Source organism: Bombina bombina, chromosome 3, assembly GCF_027579735.1.
Source record: "Bombina bombina isolate aBomBom1 chromosome 3, aBomBom1.pri, whole genome shotgun sequence".
NCBI lineage: Eukaryota > Metazoa > Chordata > Amphibia > Anura > Bombinatoridae > Bombina > Bombina bombina.
This window is the reverse complement of record NC_069501.1, coordinates 221,656,739-221,678,403: the sequence shown is the minus strand read 5'-3', so window position 1 is coordinate 221,678,403 and position 21,665 is coordinate 221,656,739. Positions and strand designations below refer to the sequence as shown.

At 39.2% G+C, this 21,665-nt stretch overlaps 1 protein-coding gene across 2 annotated transcripts in view; it reads left to right on the top strand.

Moving 5' to 3' along the window:
- The window catches only part of TAOK1 (TAO kinase 1), a 613,695-nt gene that overhangs the window by 44,067 nt on the left and 547,963 nt on the right, over window positions 1-21,665 (top strand). For both annotated transcript variants that reach the window (XM_053706161.1, XM_053706162.1), the window contains exon 2: window positions 12,865-12,963. The gene's annotated coding sequence lies outside the window, so the exon portion shown is untranslated. The remainder of the gene's footprint in view (window positions 1-12,864; window positions 12,964-21,665) is intronic.

The following is a 21,665-nucleotide window of genomic DNA, read 5'->3' as shown; positions in this document are numbered from 1 at the left end:
GTTGCGTACATCAACCATCAGGGGGGAACAAGGAGTTCCCTAGCGATGGAAGAAGTAACCAAAATTATTCTTTGGGCGGAGTCTCACTCCTGCCACCTGTCTGCTATCCACATCCCAGGAGTGGAAAATTGGGAAGCGGATTTTCTGAGTCGGCAGACATTGCATCCGGGGGAGTGGGAACTCCATCCGGAAATCTTTGCCCAAGTCACTCACCTGTGGGGCATTCCAGACATGGATCTGATGGCCTCTCGTCAGAACTTCAAAGTTCCTTGCTACGGGGCCAGATCCAGGGATCCCAAGGCGGCTCTAGTGGATGCACTAGTAGCACCTTGGACCTTCAAACTAGCTTATGTGTTCCCGCCATTTCCTCTCATCCCCAGGCTGATAGCCAGGATCAAGCAGGAGAGGGTGTCGGTGATCTTGATAGCTCCTGCGTGGCCACGCAGGACTTGGTATGCAGATCTGGTGAATATGTCATCGGCTCCACCTTGGAAGCTACCTTTGAGACGAGACCTTCTTGTTCAGGGTCCGTTCGAACATCCGAATCTGGTTTCACTCCAGCTGACTGCTTGGAGATTGAACGCTTGATTTTATCGAAGCGAGGATTCTCAGATTCTGTTATCGATACTCTTGTTCAGGCCAGAAAGCCTGTGACTAGAAAGATTTACCACAAAATTTGGAAAAAATATATCTGTTGGTGTGAATCTAAAGGATTCCCTTGGGACAAGGTTAAGATTCCTAGGATTCTATCCTTCCTTCAAGAAGGATTGGAAAAAGGATTATCTGCAAGTTCCCTGAAGGGACAGATTTCTGCCTTGTCGGTATTACTTCACAAAAAGCTGGCAGCTGTGCCAGATGTTCAAGCCTTTGTTCAGGCTCTGGTTAGAATCAAGCCTGTTTACAAACCTTTGACTCCTCCTTGGAGTCTCAATTTAGTTCTTTCAGTTCTTCAGGGGGTTCCGTTTGAACCCTTACATTCCGTTGATATTAAGTTATTATCTTGGAAAGTTTTGTTTTTAGTTGCGATTTCTTCTGCTAGAAGAGTCTCAGAATTATCTGCTCTGCAGTGTTCTCCTCCTTATCTGGTGTTCCATGCAGATAAGGTGGTTTTACGTACTAAACCTGGTTTTCTTCCAAAAGTTGTTTCTAACAAAAACATTAACCAGGAGATTATCGTACCTTCTCTGTGTCCAAAACCAGTTTCAAAGAAGGAACGTTTGTTGCACAATTTGGATGTTGTTCGCGCTCTAAAATTCTATTTAGATGCTACAAAGGATTTTAGACAAACATCTTCCTTGTTTGTTGTTTATTCAGGTAAAAGGAGAGGTCGAAAAGCAACTTCTACCTCTCTCTCTTTTTGGATTAAAAGCATCATCAGATTGGCTTACGAGACTGCCGGACGGCAGCCTCCCGAAAGAATCACAGCTCATTCCACTAGGGCTGTGGCTTCCACATGGGCCTTCAAGAACGAGGCTTCTGTTGATCAGATATGTAGGGCAGCGACTTGGTCTTCACTGCACACTTTTACCAAATTTTACAAGTTTGATACTTTTGCTTCTTCTGAGGCTATTTTTGGGAGAAAGGTTTTGCAAGCCGTGGTGCCTTCCATTTAGGTGACCTGATTTGCTCCCTCCCTTCATCCGTGTCCTAAAGCTTTGGTATTGGTTCCCACAAGTAAGGATGACGCCGTGGACCGGACACACCTATGTTGGAGAAAACAGAATTTATGTTTACCTGATAAATTTCTTTCTCCAACGGTGTGTCCGGTCCACGGCCCGCCCTGGTTTTTTTAATCAGGTCTGATATTTTATTTTCTTTAACTACAGTCACCACGGTACCATATGGTTTCTCCTATGCAAATATTCCTCCTTAACGTCGGTCGAATGACTGGGGTAGGCGGAGCCTAGGAGGGATCATGTGACCAGCTTTGCTGGGCTCTTTGCCATTTCCTGTTGGGGAAGAGAATATCCCACAAGTAAGGATGACGCCGTGGACCGGACACACCGTTGGAGAAAGAAATTTATCAGGTAAACATAAATTCTGTTTTTTTGTTGGGTAAGTGTTTTCAGGCGAGGTGCCCTCAGAATGGGCCGCCTTTTGTACCCTCCCGTTTGAGCATTCAGTGTCCTCTATAGCTTGGGTATTGTTTTCCCAAAAACTAATGAATGCAGCTGTGGACTCTTTCCATCTGAAGAAAAGAAAATTATCAGGTAAGCATAATTTAAGTTTCTTTCATGTAATTAGCAAGAGTCCATGAGCTAGTGACGTATGGGATATACATTCCTACCAGGAGGGACAAAGTTTCCCAAACCTTAAAATGCCTATAAATACACCCCTCACCACACCCACAATTCAGTTTTACAAACTTTGCCTCCCATGGAGGTGGTGAAGTAAGTTTGTGCTAGATTCTACGTTATGCGCTTCACAGCAGGCTGGAGCCCGGTTTTCCTCTCAGTGTGCAGTGAATGTCAGAGGGATGTGAAGAGAGTATTGCCTATTTGAATTCAATGATCTCCTTCTACGGGGTCTATTTCATAGGTTCTCTGTTATCGGTCGTAGAGATTCATCTCTTACCTCCCTTTTCAGATCGACGATATACTCTTATATATACCATTTCCTCTACTGATTCTCGTTTCAGTACTGGTTTGGCTTTCTACTACATGTAGAGGAGTGTCCGGGGGTAAGTAAGTCTTATTTTGTGACACTCTAAGCTATGGTTGGGCACTTTTATATAAAGTTCTAAATATTTGTGTTTAAACATTTATTTGCCTTGATTCAGGATGTTCAACGTTCCTTATTTCAGACAGTCAGTTTCATATTTGGGATAATGCATATGAATAAATCAATTTTTTCTTACCTTAAATTTGACTTTTTTCCTGTGGGCTGTTAGGCTCGCGGGGGCTGAAAATGCTTCATTTTATTGCGTCATTCTTGGCGCGGACTTTCTTGGCGCAAAAATTTTCTTGTCATTTCCGGCGTCATACATGTCGCCGGAAGTTGCGCCATTTTTTTGACGTTTTTGCGCCAAAAAATGTCAGCGTTACCGGATGTGGCGTCATTTTTGGCGCCAAAAGCATTTAGGTGCCAAATAACGTGGGCGGCTTTTTTGGCGCTAAAAAATTTGAGCGTCATTGTTGTCTCCACAATATTTAAGTCTCATTGTTTATTGCTTCTGGATGCTAGAAGCTTGTTCATTGGCATTTTTTCCCATTCCTGAAACTGTCATTTAAGGAATTTGATCAATTTTGCTTTATATGTTGTTTTTTCTATTACATATTGCAAGATGTCTCAGATTGACCCTGAATCAGAAGCCACTTCTGGAAAAACGCTTAACTGAGTTTCAGTTCTACCAAAGGTAAGTTCATTTATTTTAAATGTTATAAATGTTTATCTTTAGCTATGGTTTGTAATAAGTTATTATGATATACTTTTACATTCAGAATCCATTAGTATTTATGCTTTATATATTGCCATTCTTACATCTTATGTACAAGAAATATTTAGAAATATTTTTCTGATTCTATTTTAAAGGCTTTGTCTGACTTCGTGCCTTCTAATAAATTTTTTTAGGTCTTTTTCACTTCTTTTTTAATTATTGAAGTTTCAAATGACCAACAACATACTGATTTATCCTTCTCTGATGATGATTTTTCTCTTTCAGAATTTTCTTCATCAGATATTGACACTAAAAAATCTACTTTTTTTATTATTTTTTTATTAAAGTACATTTGTTCTTTGTTGAAAAGGTGTTGATTATTTTGGATATTAAGGTAACTAGTTCTTTAAGACTAGCTGACACCATTTCTGCCTATTTATTCTTCTGTGTTTTCAGAGGTTTTTTTTCCAATTCCCCATACTAGGGAATGGAATAGGCTGAGAATTTTCTTTTATTCCTTCTTCAAGGTTTTAAACTATATTCTTTGTCAGCAGTTAAATTCAATTTGGAAGGTTCTCCAATTTTTTGGGGCTATCTCTACTCCTACTAATTATGCTATTCTTTCTATAGCAAAATAGTATTTATTTTCCTTTAGATGGTTGTATCTTATTAATGGAAAATTATTTAGTTTCAGGTACTTTTCTTGGTCCTGTGATTTATTTGGATTTTGCAATTGCTTCATTTTTGTTCTGTTTACTTTAAGATCAAGTATCAGATTATGATTTATTTTAGCATTGTTAAGGGACAACATTTACTAGACTAGGTGCTGTTGCATTTGTCTTGTTATTTTGCATTTATTGATTATGCAAGTCCACTGTATTGACTGTTCCTTTAAACTGAACTATCATGTTAATAATTTCATTTGTGTCTTCATTTTATTGAATATTTTCGCAAATGAGGGTTAATCTATGTCTTTAGCTATTTTAGCTAGAAGAATTTTGTGATTTTTAAAAATCCATATTTCTTTTGTTCTAAGATAATCAATTATTTGTTTTATAATTGGATTCAATTCTTAACTGTTACTCTGGGCTTCAAGATTGAGTTCTAAGACTAAAACTTTAAGCTTATACTAGTTTGGTTGTTCTTATTAAGGAACGAATTCCTGAATTCTTTCCCAAGTAACATGTTTATAATTGGAAATTTTTCAGTTCGAAATCAGCTCCCTAATATTGCGATGTACGTGCCGTATTTCAGCTTGGCTGGCAAGGGGCAGGTTAAGACTTTTTTGAAATTTATTTGGTTCTATTTGGTCCAAATTTCTTTGATTTTATTCCAGTAAGGCTAACACTTTCTTTAAATGTGTTTCGGTCCTATATATTTTGGGTACTGTTGAAGCATGGCTGGGCACCCATGGGGTTCAAGCGCTGCTCAGACCTGGAATCTTCTGGGGTATTTCTTCCAGTTCCATTTTTGGGAACTAGGTTTTGGAGTTTTATTCAAACTATTCTGCCTTTTGGTCAGTGATAGCATTATTTGTTTTCATTAGATACAATAAATGCATATTTTCATTTTTCTGTTTTCATTCAGATTATTTTCTTAGGATGCGGAATCTCATATGATTCACTTTGCTCTTCAGGACATAGTTAGAGGATCTTTTTTTCAAAAGCTCTTGATTCCTCACACAAGGGTCACCTTTTTTAGGTTTCCAGATATTTGTGTCTCTGTCTTTGTCTCTATCAGACAAGGGACAATTTTATTGTGTTCCGTTTGTCGGTACCTTTAGTCTCTCTATTATTTCTTTCAGTTGCAATATATGCATAGAAGTTTTAGGTCTTATGGCCACAGCATTGGATTTAATTCCCTTTGCTCATTTTCAATAGAAAGAACCTTTTCAGTCTTTTATGCTGAATTATGGTGCAGGGATTCTAGGATTTCGCATTTTAAATCTTCGAATCCTAATATTTATCACTCTTGATTTGGTGGTTAAGATCACCATCATTTAGTTCTACAGGTCTCTTCGTTTCTTTCAACCTGGACCATGATCTCTACAGATGCAAGTCTTTTTGGTTGGGAGGCTGTCTGAGGATCTCTGTCAGCACAAGGGGTTTGGAAATCTCAGGAGGCGAGATTACCATTTGATATTTTAGAACTCCGTGCATTCTCAGAGTTTTTTCAGTTTGTTTCTTTTTGAAGAAGAGACGTTTAATGTTTTTCAAACAATATCACTACTATGGTGTATGTCAATCATCAGAGTAGGACTATCAGTCCTTAGGTTGTGACAGAAGTGTCTCGGATATTAGCTTGGGCTAAATCCAGCTCCTATATAAATTCTGTGGTTTTTATCCCAGGTATAGATATTTGGGAAGCGGATTATCTCTGTTAATCAAGCTTTTCTTCCGGGAGAATGGTCTCTCTTACCCAGATAAGTTTTTCATCTCATCTGAATAGAGTACTTCCCAGGGGCCTATTAAGGTCCGGGAATCTTCAGGCGGAAGTAGTGTATGCATTGACATTTCTTTGGAATTATCTTTTTGCCTATTTCTTTCCGCCTCTAGTTCTTCTTCCAAAATTCTTATGGAGTATTTGTTTGTTATGCTGGTAGCTCCAGCATGGCCTCTCAGGTTTTGGTATACGAATCTCATTCCGTTTAAACCAGACCTTTTCTTTCTCAAGGCCATTTTTTCCATCAGGATCTCAAATCATTAAATTTGAAGGGATGGAGATTGAACGCTTGGTTTTTAGTCATAGAGGTTTTTCTGACTCATTGATTAATACTATGTTTCAGGCTCATAAATCTGTCTCTAGAAAGATTTATATTGAGTCTGGAAGACCTATTTTTCTTGGCATTCTTTTAAAATTCATAGAATTTTATTATTTTTTCAGGTTGGTTTGGATAAGGTTTTGTCTTCAGTTCTTTGTTAGGACAAATCTCTACTCTTTCTGTTCTTTTTTCACAGAAAGATTGCTAATCATCCTGATATTCATTGTGTTGTACAGGCTTTGGTCCATATCAAGCCTGTCATTAATTCAATCTCTCCTCTTTGGAATCTCAATTTGGTGCTGAGGGCTTTACAGGCTCCTCTGTTTGAAACTATGCATTTTCTGAACATTAAATTACTTTCTTGGAAAAGTATTGTTCCTTTTGGTTATTTCTTCTACTAGAAGAATTTTTGAGTTATCTGCTATTTTTTGGGAATATGCTTTTCTGATTTTACATCAGGATAAGGCAGTGTTACTTCCTGATATTCATAATTTTTTTCAGGTTTTGATTGGTATCAAACCTGTCATTAAGCCAATTTCTCCTCCTTGGAGTCTTAATTGGGTTCTGAAGGTTTTTCAGGTTCTTCTATTTTGAGCATATGCTTGCTCTGGACATTCATTACTTTCATGGAAAGTATTGTTCTTTTTGGACATCTCTTCAGTTAGAACAGTTTTTGAATTATCTGTTCTTTCTTGTGAATCTCCTTGTTCTGATTTTTCATCAGGATAAGGTGTTTTTTTGCTGTCCTCATTTCAATTTTCACCTAAGTTGTGAATTCTAACAACATTAATGGAGGAATTATTGTCTTTTCCTTGTGTCCTAATCCTAAGAATTCTTTGGTAAGATTCTTACATTCTTTAGGATGTGGTAAGAGTTTTGAAATATTATGTTGAAACTACTCAGATTTCAGACAGACTTCTAGTCTATTTGTTATCTTTTCTGGTTTTAGGAAGGTCAGAAGGCTTCTGCCATTTCTTTGGCATCTTGGTTAAGCTTTTGATTCATTATGCTTATTTGGAGTCGGATTATTCCCCGTCTCAGAGGATTACGGCTCATTCTACTAGGTCAGTTTCTACTTCCTGGGCTTTTTAAGAATGAAGCTTCTGTTGATCAAATTTGCAAAGCAATGACTTGGTCTTCTTTGCATACTTTTACTAAATTCTACCATTTTGATGTTTTCTCTTCTTTAAAAGCAGTTTTTTGGTAGAATAGTACTTCAGGCAGCTGTTTCAGTTTGATTCTTCTGCTTATAATTATTAAAATTGAAACTTTTGATTTGGGTAGTGGATTATTTTTTCAGCGGAATTGGCTGTCTTTATTTTATCCCTCCCTCTCTAGTGACTCTTGCGTGGAAGTTCCACATCTTGGGTATTTAAATCCCATACGTCACTAGCTCATGGACTCTTGCTAATTACATGAAAGAAAACATAATTTACGTAAGAACTTACCTGATAAATTAATTTATTTCATATTAGCAAGAGTCCATGAGGCCCACCCTTTTTTTGTGTGGTGGTTATGATTTTTTTGTATAAAGCACAATTAATCCAATTCCTTATTTTTTTGATGCTTTCGCTCTTTTCTTATCACCCCACTTCTTGGCTATTCGTTAAACTGAATTGTGGGTGTGGTGAGGGGTGTATTTATAGGCATTTTAAGGTTTGGGAAACTTTGCCCCTCCTGGTAGGAATGTATATCCCATACGTCACTAGCTCATGGACTATTGCTAATATGAAAGAAATGATATTATCAGGTAAGTTCTTACATAAATTATGTTTTTTCTCTTTAATCGTACTTATATATTTTTGATGAATACATTTCACATTCCATGTGTGAATACTATGGCCTAGATTTAGAGTTTGGCGGTAGCCGTCAAAACCAGCGTTAGAGGCTCCTAACGCTGGTTTTTACTGCCCGCTGGTATTTAGAGTCAGTGAGGAAAGGGTCTAACGCTCACTTTGCAGCCGTGACTTTTCCATACCACAGATCCCCCTATGCCATTTGCGTATCCTATCTTTTCAATGGGATCTTTCTAACGCCGGTATTTAGAGTCTTGGCTGAAGTGAGCGTTAGAAATCTAACGACAAAACTACAGCCGCAGAAAAAAAGTTAGTAGTTAAGAGCTTTCTGGGCTAACGCCGGTTTATAAAGCTCTTAACTACTGTGCTCTAAAGTACACTAACACCCATAAACTACCTATGTACCCCTAAACCGAGGCCCCCCACATCGCCGCCACTCTATTAAAATTTTTTAACCCCTAATCTGCCGCTCCGTACACCGCCGCCACCTACGTTATCCCTATGTACCCCTAATCTGCTGCCCCTAATACCGCTGACACCTACATAATATTTATTAACCCCTAATCTGCCGACCGGACCGCACCGCTACTATAATAAATGTATTAACCCCTAATCCGCCTCACTCCCGCCTCAATAACCCTATAATAAATAGTATTAACCCCTAATCTGCCCTCCCTAACATCGACGACACCTAACTTCAAGCATTAACCCCTAATCTGCCGACCGGAGCTCACCGCTACTCTAATAAATTTTTTAACCCCTAAAGCTAATTCTAACCCTAATACCCCCCGAAGTTAAATATAATTTTTATCTAACGAAATAAATTAACTCTTATTAAATAAATTATTCCTATTTAAAGCTAAATACTTACCTGTAAAATAAACCCTAATATAGCTACAATATAAATAATAATTATATTGTAGCTATTTTAGGATTAATATTTATTTTACAGGCAACTTTGTATTTATTTTAACCAGGTACAATAGCTATTAAATAGTTAATAACTATTTAATAGCTACCTAGTTAAAATAATTACAAAATTACCTGTAAAATAAATCCTAACCTAAGTTACAATTAAACCTAACACTACACTATCAATAAATTAATTAAATACAATACCTATAAATAAATACAATTAAATAAACTAACTAAAGTACAAAAATAAAAAAGAACTACGTTACAAAAAATAAAAAAATATTTACAAACATTAGAAAAATATTACAACAATTTTAAACTAATTACACCTACTCTAAGCCCCCTAATAAAATAAGAAAGACCCCCAAAATAAAAAAATGCCCTACCCTATTCTAATATTAAAATAGAAAAGCTCTTTTACCTTACCAGCCCTGAAAAGGGCCCTTTGCGGGGCATGCCCCAAAGAATATAGGTCTTTTGCCTGTAAAAAAGAAAACATACAATACCCCCGACCCCCAACATTACAACCCACCACCCACATACCCCTAATCTAACCCAAACCCCCCTTAAATAAACCTAACACTAAGCCCCTGAAGATCTCCCTACCTTGTCTTCACCACGCCGGGTTCACTGATCGATCCAGAAGAGCTCCTCCGATGTCTTGATCCAAGCCCAAGCGGGGGCTGAAGATGTCCATGATCCGACTGAAGTCTTCATCCAAGCGGGAGCTGAAGAGGTCCATGATCGGGCTGAAGTCTTCATCCAAGCGGGAGCTGAAGAGGTCCATGATCGGGCTGAAGTCTTCTATCAAGCGGCATCTTCAATCTTCTTTCTTCCGGATCCATGTTCATTTAGCCGACGCGGAACATCCATCTTCACCGACGACTTCCCGACGAATAACGATTCCTTTTAAGGGACGTCATCCAAGATGGCGTCCCTCGAATTCCGATTGGCTGATAGGATTCTATCAGCCAATCGGAATTAAGGTAAGAAAATTCTGATTGGCTGATGGAATCAGCCAATCAGAATCAAGTTCAATCCGATTGGCTGATCCGATCAGCCAATCAGATTGAGCTTGCATTCTATTGGCTGATCGGAACAGCCAATAGAATGCGATCTCAATCTGATTGGCTGATTGGATCAGCCAATCGGATTGAACTTGAATCTGATTGGCTGATTCCATCAGCCAATCAGAATTTTCCTACCTTAATTCCGATTGGCTGATAGAATCCCATAAGCCAATCGGAATTCGAGGGACGCCATCTTGGATGACGTCCCTTAAAGGAACCGTCATTCGTCGGGAAGTCGTCGGTGAAGATGGATGTTCTGCGTCAGCGGGATGAACATGGATCCGGAAGAAAGAAGATTGAAGATGCCGCTTGATAGAAGACTTCAGCCGGATCATGGACCTTTTCAGCCCCCGCTTGGGCTTGGATCAAGACATCAGAGGCTCTTCTGGATCGATCGGTGAACCCGGCGTGGTGAAGATAAGGTAGGAAGATCTTCAGGGGCTTAGTGTTAGGTTTATTTAAGGGGGGTTTGGGTTAGATTAGGGGTATGTGGGTGGTTGGTTGTAATGTTGCGGGGGGGGGTATTGTATGTTTCTTTTTGCAGGCAAAAGAGCTGAATTCTTTGGGGCATGCCCCGCAAAGGGCCCTTTTCAGGGCTGGTAAGGTAAAAGAGCTTTTCTATTTTAATTTTAGAATAGGGTAGGGCATTTTTTTATTTTGGGGGTCTTTCTTATTTTATTAGGGGGCTTAGAGTAGGTGTAATTAGTTTTAACATTGTTGTAATATTTTTCTAATGTTTGTAAATATTTTTTTATTTTTTGTAACTTAGTTCTTTTTTATTTTTTGTACTTTAGTTAGTTTATTTCATTGTATTTATTTGTAGGTATTGTATTTAATTAATTTATTGATAGTGTAGTGTTAGGTTTAATTGTAACTTAGGTTAGGATTTATTTTACAAGTAATTTTGTAATTATTTTAACTAGGTAGCTATTAAATCGTTATTAACTATTTAATAGCTATTGTACCTGGTTAAAATAAATACAAAGTTGCCTGTAAAATAAATATTAATCCTAAAATAGCTACAATATAATTATTATTTATATTGTAGCTATATTAGGGTTTATTTTACAGGTAAGTATTTAGCTTTAAATAGGAATAATTTATTTAATAAGAGTTAATTTATTTCGTTAGATTTAAATTATATTTAACTTAGGGGGGTGTTAGGGTTAGACTTAGCTTTAGGGGTTAATACATTTATTAGAGTAGCGGTGAGATCCGGTCGGCAGATTAGGGGTTAATTATTGTAGGTAGGTCGAGGCGACGTTGGGGGCGGCAGATTAGGGGTTAATAAATATAATATAGGGGTCGGCGGTGTTAGGGGCAGCAGATTACGGGTACATAGGGATAACGTAGGTTGCGGCAGTGTACGGAGCTGCAGATTAGGGGTTAATAATAATATGCAGGGGTCAGCGATAGCGGGGGGCGGCATATTAGGGGTTAATAAATATAACATAGGGGTTGGTGGTGTTAGGGGCAGCAGATTAGAGGTACATAGGGAAAACGTAGGTTGCGGCGGTGTACGGAGCGGCAGATTAGGGGTTAATAATATATGCAGGGGTCAGCGATAGCGGGGGCGGCAGATTAGGGGTTAATAAGTGTAAGGTTAGGGGTGCATGTTAGGGTGTTAGGTGCAGACTTAGGAAGTGTTTCCCCATAGGAAACAATGGGGCTGCGTTAGGAGCTTAACGCTGCTTTCTTGCAGGTTTTAGGTTTTTTTCAGCTCAAACAGCCCCATTGTTTTCTATGGGGGAATCGTGCACGAGCACGTTTTTGAAGCTGGCCGCGCCCGTAAGCAACGCTGGTATTTAGAGTTGCAGTGGCGGTAAATATGCTCTACGCTCCCTTTTTTGGAGCCTAACGCAGCCCTTCTGTGAACTCTAAATACCAGCGGTATTTAAAAGGTGCGGGGAAAAAAAAGCATGCGTAGCTAACGCACCCCTTTGGCCGCAGAACTCTAAATCTAGCCGTATGAGTTTTCAAAAAGTTTGACACATAAATTGACTCTTAGTGACTTTGTTTTCATATATAGGCTGCATTTGAGGCATTAAAATTGATGTTAATAATGACTTAAGAAATAATGCACTACATCAGTTTAAAAAATAAATAAATATTTTGTTTAATTAGCTTGGGCTTTGTAAAGGTATTGATCATTCATTTAACCTGAGTACAAAACACGTTGTGGTTGTGTGTTTGCAGTTTGTGTGCCAAGTGCATACTTGGCACACAATACCTACAGAATACCTACACATAAATAGGCAATCTCATTCATGAGAATATATCATTTTTTCATTACTAACCCCAACTATGTGCTAAACTCTTGCAAATGTTTACCAGGTGCAGCAGTGACACAAGTTTGCCAATGGCAAGCAGCTTCTTCAGCAGAACACTTTGTTGTAGTTAAACACATAGTTAATCAGTACCAGTAATTTTGAAAATTGCAAACGCATTCAATTTTGCATGTAATATTTGCAACAGAATGTTCCTGTAGTGGTGATGTTGGTTTGTCCTTGCTTGAGAAAAGTAGTGTAGGTTTTCAGTAAGGCTTCTATTAACGATATAAAACTTGTTCTCCAACCTGTAATCTTTATCGAAAAAAGTCTGTGCTTCAGTCATAGCTGAATATTTTTTATTAAAAACTATAGGTTTGTTTATAAAAGGTTACATTGTCTTTGGGTGACATCACTCATATTATAATGCAGTGCTTGACAAATCTGTTTAAAAATTGGGAGCCAGGAAGATTAATAGTACCCGGCATATTTTTAGGAGTCAGACAGTTGGATTTTTATATAGATATATGGAGCATAACCCAAAAAGTTAGGAGCCAGGGGTAAAATTCTAGGAGCTAGTGGCTCCCAGACTCTTGGGTTTGTCAAGCCCTGTTATAATGCATTATTTTTTGTAAATTACAGAAAATTGAAATATGACTTTAATCTTTCTGAATTATAGGAATCAAGAGCCCCTGAAGGGCAATCAGCTCTCCATGCCACATCTCCACACACGTCAAGACCCACTAAACACTCAATACCAAACATTTTCACCCTCTAGGTAGGTTGTTTATTTTTGTGCATTATATTGTGACAATACAGTGTTTAGAAATATAAAAGTAAAATGGATTTTGATGTAAGGAACATGTTATTCTATTTGGGTGTTGACTATATTTAGTTAAATGGTTATGCACCCTTCTGCTAAAGGGATACTAAACCCAATTTTATTTATTTCATGATACAGATAGAGCATTCACTTTTAACCAACTTTCTAATTTACTCCTATTATCAATGTTTCTTCATTCTCTTGCTAGCTTTATTTGAAAACCAGGAATGGAAAGCTTAGGAGACGGCCGATTTTACCCTCCACCTATTTGCTGCCATCTTAGGTACTGGCAGCTGTCTGCCAGTACCCAGTTTGCTGCAAATTAGGCAAAAAAAATAAAAAATTTTTAAAATACCCATTTTTTTTTGTAGTGTAGCTGTCCCCCCCTCAATCCCTCATAGGATCCCCCTCATTGCCCCTCCTTCCCCCTCACTGACGCAGCTTTTTTTTCTTTTTCTTCCCTTGCCTGTAGCGGTCCCACCCGCTCCTGCCCCCTCCAGAAATGGGCCACCCACCCGCCTCCCTCCTTACCCACCCACCAATGATCGGCACCACCAATGTCCGATGCAGAGAGGGCCACAGAGTGGCCCTCTCGGCATTGGTAACTCTGCAACTCTATTTCTGCAGAAATAGCGCAATCTCACTATTTTTAGCGAGATTGCGGAAGAGAGAAGCACAGGACTGCAGCAACGCACAGGGTACGTTGCTGGTCCTTAAGGGGTTAATTTACCATCACTTTAAGGGGACATTGTAAACTAGATTTTATTTTTTTGCAAAAATGTTTTGTAGATGATCCATCTGGGAATGTTTTTGTAACAATGTATAGATTTTTTTATTTTTTATTTTAATAACATTATGATGATTTTTAGACTCCTAACCAAGTCCCACAGTGCCAGATATATACACTCATTTACAGGCTACTGCTGGCTCCTGTTTATGTTATCTGTCTTTTCAAATGCAGGGAAGGTGGGAGGGGGAGTGTCTGCTCTTTTTGTTTTCCCAACCCCTTTCACTGGGTGTCCCAGCCTAACCTCATAAACAGTTTTAAACTGTGAGCTTCTAAGTAAGTTTTAAAAAGGTTTTCTACAAGATTTTTATATCAGTTTCTATACATATTCTTCTTTATAGTAGTGTTTATTACATGCAGTTGTATGAAAATTAGTGTACACTGTCCCTTTTAAGTGTCTCAAGTCTTAAAATGACATGCTCTAATGACTGTAATGGACCTTAAGGTTATTATGTATGTGTGTGTATGTGTGTATATGTGATATATATATATATATATATATATATATATATATATATATATATACATATATATATATATATATATTTATTAAAACAATTGCTTTTTATGGAATACCCATATAGGATGACTTTTATTATTAATGTAATTGGTTTACATTTCTCCTACATTGGTGTATCCGGTCCACGGCTTCATCCTTACTTGTGGGATATTCTCAATCCCTACAGGAAGTGGCAAAGAGAGCACACAGCAAAGCTGTCCATATAGCTCCCCTCAGGCTCCGCACCCCCAGTCATTCTCTTTGCCGCTCTAACTAGTAGCATCCCCCCGGGGGGTGGTAAAGAGTATGTGGTGTTAGTTGTAGTTTTTTATTTCTTCTATCAAGAGTTTGTTATTTTAAAATAGTGCCGGCTTGTACTATTTACTCTGCAGCAGAAAGTGAAGAAGATTTCTGCTAAGAGGACTATGATTTTAGCACCAGTAACTAAAATCCATTGCTGTTCCCACGCAGGACTGTTGAAACCAGATAACATCAGTTGGGGGGAACAGTTTGCAGGCTTAACTGCTTCAGGTATGAACAGTCATTTTTCTAACAAGACCCAGTAATGCTAGAAGACTGTCAGAAATTCCCTCTGGGATAGGTAAGCCATTGTTATTAGATTCAGCAATAAAAGGATGGCTTATTTTAAGGGTTTATGCTGGTTGACACTATTGTGGGCTAATCGATTGCTTTTTAGCAAGTTTTCAACTTAAATAGGTGTTTTTTTATCAACTTAAAACACTTTTGGGGATTAATTTGCGCCTGGCACTTAGTTGGACACCTAATCTAGTCAGAAAGGCCCCTCCACTCTGGTATGCAGAGGAAGGAAGCCTCATTTTCGCGCCTCAATTGTGCACTTGTTTTGACTAGCCAGTTCATGCAGCTTCACGTGGGGAGTCCGAAGGCATCAGGAAGGGCTCCAGGGAGGCTTATATTCTTACCAAAATAACCCTAAGGAAGGTAAAAGCCACAGGGCAAGCTGTGGCAGAGTACTGTAGTGTGTTAACTGCTGTTATTAGCTCCGATTTGGGCATTAAGGGGTTAATTGATCTGAAAATGTGTGTGCAACCTTTTCAAAGCATTATGACACTGTGGTGAAAATTTCATAAAAATCGGATGTGTTTTTGATGGTTTTTTGATGTTTCAGTAATAAAGTGTGCACTTTTATTATTTAAAGAGACAGTAACGTTTTTGTCAAAAATAAATTTTATTGCATTGAAGTTACTTTTAAGTCTGTTAAACATGTCTGAACCTTCAGATAGCCTATGTTCTCTATGTTCAAAGGCCAAGCTGGTTCCCCCATTAAATTTATGTGTGAAATGTGCTATAGCGTCCAAACAGCTTAAGGACCGTACAATTACACTTAAAGATATAGCCCAAGATGATTCTTTAGCTGAAGGGTGTGAAGATAGCTCACTATCCTCCCGTTCTGTGTCAACACCAGCTATGCCCGCGCAAGTGATGCCCAGTACATCTAACGCACCAATTGCGATTACTATGCAACAGTTAGCGGCAGTAATGGATAATTCTCTCTCAGCTTTTTTATCCAAACTGCCAGCTTTTCCTAGGAAGCGTGATTGCTCAGTTTTAAACACAGAAAATGAGCAAGCTGACGCAGAGAATAATTTATCTGTAGTGCCCTCACATCAATCTGGCTTGGCGGTGAGGGAGGGCCTGTCTGAGGGAGAAATTTCTGACACAGGGAAAGTTTTTCAGCAGGCAGAGTCTGATGCCATAGCATTTAAATTTAAGCTAGAACACCTCCGCGCCCTACTTAAGGAGGTCCTAGCTACACTTGATGATTGTGATCCTTTGGTGATCCCTGAAAAATTGTGTAAAATGGACAAATTCTTAGAGGTCCCAGTACACACTGATGCATTTCCGATACCTAAGATTGTTGACCCTAGAAGGGACGCATGGCAGACGGTCCCTAAGGTAGAGGGGGCAGTTTCAACGCTAGCTAAGCGCACGACTATACCAATAGAAGACAGTTGCGCTTTCAAAGATCCTATGGATAAAAAATTAGAAGGTTTACTTAAGAAAATCTTTGTTCAACAGGGTTTTCTTCTTCAACCAATTTCTTGCATTATTCCTGTAACCACTGCAGCGGCTTTTTGGTTTGAGGAACTAGAAAACTCGCTCCAAAAGGAGACTTCTTATGATGAAGTCATGGACAGAATTCACGCCCTGAAGTTGGCTAATTCTTTCATTACAGACGCCGCTTTCCAGTTAGCTAAATTAGCGGCGAAAATTCTGGTTTTGCAATTGTGGCGCGCAGAGCGCTTTGGTTAAAGTCTTGGTCGGCGGATGTGTCGTCCAAAACAAAATTACTTAATATTCCTTTCAAGGGTAAGACCCTATTTGGGCCAGAGTTGAAGGAAATTATTTCAGATATCACTGGGGGAAAGGGCCATGCCCTTCCACAGGATAGACCTTTCAAGGCTAAAAATAAGTCTAATTTTCGTTCCTTTCGCAATTTCAGGAACGGACCGACTTCCACCTCTACAGCCACTAGGCAAGAGGGTAACGCATCCCAGCCCAAAACCAGCATGGAAGCCATTGCAAGGCTGGAACAAGGGCAAACAGGCCAAGAAGCCTGCTGCTGCTACCAAGACAGCATGAAGGGGTAGCCCCCGATCCGGGACCAGATCTAGTAGGGGGCAGACTTTCTCTCTTTGCTCAGGCTTGGGCAAGAGATGTTCCGGACCCCTGGGCACTAGAAATTGTTTCTCAGGGGTATCTTCTAGAGTTCAAGGACCTTCCTCCAAGGGGAAGGTTCCACATGTCTCGCTTATCTTTAGACCAGATAAAGAGACAGGCATTCTTACGTTGCGTAGAAGACCTATTAAAGATGGGAGTGATGCACCCAGTTCCAACAGCGGAACAAGGACTGGGTTTTTACTCAAACCTGTTTGTAGTTCCCAAAAAAGAAGGAACTTTCAGGCCAATTCTGGACTTAAAAATTCTAAACAAATTCCTCAGAGTTCCATCATTCAAAATGGAAACCATTCGGACAATTTTACCAACGATCCAGGAGGGTCAATACATAGACGACATTCTAATACAAGCGTCGTCCCTTCCCAAAGCAAGGGCTCATACAGACATTGTTTTAGCCTTTCTCAGATCTCACGGGTGGAAGGTGAACATAGAAATAAGTTCCCTGTCCCCATCCAAAAGGGTTCCCTTTCTGGTTACAATAATAGACTCCGTAGAAATGAAGATCTTTCTGACAGAGGTCAGGAAGTTAAAGCTTCTGAACGCTTGTCGAGTTCTTCAATCCATTCCTCAGCCCTCCATAGCTCAGTGCATGGAGGCAGTAGGACTAATGGTTGCAGCAATGGACGTGGTTCCTTTTGCTCGAATTCATTTAAGACCATTGCAACTGTGCATGCTCAAACAGTGGAATGGGGATTATGCAGACTTGTCTCCCCAGATTCAAATGGACCAGAAAACCAGAGACTCACTCCTCTGGTGGCTGTCTCTAGATCACCTGTCTCAGGGAATGAGTTTCCGCAGACCGGAGTGGATCATCGTCACGACCGACGCCAGTCTTTTGAAGGCTCAGGGTCTATGGTCTCAGGAAGAATCTCTTCTCCCGATAAACATATTGGAATTGAGAGCGATATTCAATGCGCTACAGGCATGGCCTCAACTAGCGGAGGCCAGATTCATCAGATTTCAGTCGGACAACATGACGACTGTAGCGTACATCAATCATCAGGGGGGAACGAAGAGTTCCCTGGCGATGAGAGAGGTATCCAAGATCATCAAATGGGCAGAGGATCGCTCCTGCCATCTATCAGCAATTCACATCCCAGGAGTGGACAACTGGGAAGCGGATTATCTGAGTCGTCAGACTTTCCATCCGGGGGAGTGGGAACTTCACCCGGAGGTTTTTGCCCAGTTAACTCAACTATGGGGCATTCCGGATCTGGATCTGATGGCGTCATGTCAGAACTCAAAAGTTCCATGTTACGGGTCCAGGGATCCCAAGGCGACACTGGTAGATGCCTTAGCAGCGCCTTGGTCGTTCAATCTAGCTTATGTCTTTCCACCGTTTCCTCTTCTCCCACGGCTAGTAGCCAGGATCAAACAGGGGAAGGCTTAGGTAATTCTGATAGCTCCTGCGTGGCCATGCAGGACCTGGTATGCAGACCTGGTGAATATGTCATCGGTTCCACCATGGAAGCTACCTTTGTGGCAGGACCTTCTAATTCAAGGTCCATTCGTACATCCAAACCTAGTCTCTCTGCAACTGACTGCTTGGAGATTGAACGCTTGATTCTAGCTAAGCGTGGGTTTTCGGATTCAGTTATAGATACCCTGATTCAGGCTAGAAAGCCTGTCACTAGGAAAATTTACCATAAGATATGGCGGAAATATCTTTGTTGGTGCGAATCCAAGGGTTACTCATGGAGTAAGATTAGGATTCCAAGGATTTTAGCTTTTCTCCAAGAAGGATTGGAGAAAGGTTCGTCAGCTAGTTCCATAAAAGGACAGATATCAGCTCTGTCTGTTTTGTTACACAAACGTCTGGCAGCAATGCCAGATGTTCAGGAGTTTGTGCAGGCTTTAGTCAGAATCAAGCCTGTCTACAGACCTGTGGCTCCTCCATGGAGTCTAAATCTAGTTCTTTCAGTTCTTCAGGGGGTTCCGTTTGAACCTCTACATTCCATAGATATTAAGTTACTATCTTGGAAAGTTTTGCTTTTGGTTGCTTTCTCTTCCGCTAGAAGAGTTTCTGAATTGTCTGCTTTGCAGTGTAATTCACCCTATCTGGTGTTTCATACAGATAAGTTCGTTTTACGTATCAAACCTGGTTTTCTTCCAAAAGTGGTTTCCAATAAGAATATTAACCAGGAAATAGTTGTTCCTTCTCTGTGTCCTAACCCAGCTTCTAACAAGGAACGTCTGTTACACAATCTCGATGTGGTTCGTGCTTTGGAGTTTTACCTAAAAGCAACTAAAGATTTCAGACAAACTTCGTCCTTGTTTGTCGTCTATTCTGGTAAGAGGAGAGGTCAAAAGGCGACTGCAACCTCTCTGTCTTTCTGGCTGAAAAGCATCATCTGGTTGGCTTATGAGACTGCTGGAAGGTAACCTCCTGAACGAATTACAGCTCACTCTACTAGAGCTGTGGCTTCCACTTGGGCTTCCAAGAATGAGGCTTCTGTTGAACAGATCTGTAAGGCAGCGACTTGGTCTTCACTGCATACATTTGCCAAATTTTACAAATTCGATACTTTTGCTTCTTCGGAGGCTATTTTTGGGAGAAAGGTTTTGCAAGCAGTGGTGCCTTCCGTTTAGGTTACCCGACTTGTTCCCTCCCTTCATCCGTGTTCTAAAGCTTTGGTATTGGTTCCCACAAGTAAGGATGAAGCCGTGAACCGGATACACCAATGTAGGAGAAAACAGAATTTATGTTTACCTGATAAATTTCTTTCTCCTACGGTGTATCCGGTCCACGGCCCACCCTGGCATTTTAGTCAAGTTTAAATTTATTTTTATAAACTACAGTCACCACTGCACCCTGTGGTTCTCCTTTTTCTCCTAACCGTCGGTCGAATGACTGGGGGGGGCGGAGCCTGAGGGGAGCTATATGGACAGCTTTGCTGTGTGCTCTCTTTGCCACTTCCTGTAGGGATTGAGAATATCCCACAAGAAAGGATGAAGCCGTGGACCGGATACACTGTAGGAGAAATAAATTTATCAGGTAAACATAAATTCTGTTTTTTGTGTCTGTCATGCTTATGAAAAAGCTGTTGAATATTTTTCTCTTTTTTGAGCTTTGTTGTATTATGTTTTTACATGACTTTTTAGCAAAATGCAACTATAGCAGTAATGAGATATAAAACAAACTATATACAAAATGGTTAGCAGACAGAAAAGGTGCTACAGAAAGCATCCTATGGATAACAAAATCTTGGTATTGTGTCTAGCAAGTTAAATTTAGCCAAACTAATTGAAGATAAAAGCGTCAGATTTAAAAAATGGACTAACTGAACAATTTGTTCTTGCTTGTTATCAAGATATCGGTCTGTGATTTGTGTGTAAAATAAAGGAATTGCTCATGACTTTTAAGGTTAGTTATTTTTATCAATGTATAAAAGTTGCAAACTGGGTGGAAACTTACTGGTGGTTTAAAAGGCACATAATTACATCGGATGTGATTGCTGTGCATGACCTGTTTGTTTTAAGGGTTTGTACAAATTTTCAATGAACAATTTTCTCTAATGTAGGTTTAAAGAGGAAAATATGAGGAAGTAAAAAGTTGCACATGTTTATGTGAATAATAATGCCAGTTCCATTGTAACTGATAAATCCTTTTTTTTTTGTATTGTATTCATGTTTGATCATACAATATTTCAATGCTTGGTATTTGTGCTATTTAAAGTGTTCATTTGCTCATAGTATTAAGATGGCAGGATTTAAGTGTGCAGTGATCTAATCATCCAACTACACATGAGAGATATACTCTTGCGTCTCAACTTCCATGCATTTTAAAACTATTTAAAGGGACATTAAAACACTAAATAAATGCTAGATAGAATGATGCATTCAAAGAAAAGATTACTCTGAGAATAACATGTAGATGTATTTTATAAAGTTTCATTAGCTGTTTATCAACAAAATAAGTGTAAACTTCTAGTGTCTATAAAACAATGGGAGCAGCCATGTTGAAACTTAGGTTGCCTTCTATGCTGTGGCCAATTAGGGACAGTTATAAATAGGTCTCTAGAGTGTGCAGCCAATGGCTGTGTGCAATATGTGTTTTGCACTTCCATTTCTAACAGGAATTGAAAAGCTTACAATTTTAGAATCCAATGACAGGAAAATGGAACAAAATAAATAATGAAAGTATATTGCAGAGTGTGTGTGTGTGTGTGTGTGTATATATATATATATATATATATATATATATATATATATATATATATATATATATAAAATTTGTTATATTACCATCTCAAAGTGTAAATTTTAAGCATCTTTCTAATTTACTCCTATTATAAATTTTTCTTCTTCTCTTGCTATCTTTATTTGAAAAAGCAGGAATGTAAGCATTAGGAGCTGGCACATTTTTGGTTCAGCACCTGTGTAGTACCTGCTGATTGGGGGCTAAACACGCGCACACACAATAACCCAAAAATAGTAGGAGCCAGGGGTAATATACTTTTTACCTCTGTGATTACATTCTATCTAAGCCTCTGCAGACTGCCTCCTTATTTTAGTTCTTTTGACAGCCTTGCATTATTTATTTCCAATACTGATTAAATGAATAATTTTCATTTTTAGCAGGTTTTTTTGCCACGCAGGGCATGCATACTCAAATACATTTTCCTAAACTGGTGTTGGAAAGAAAAAAAGAAA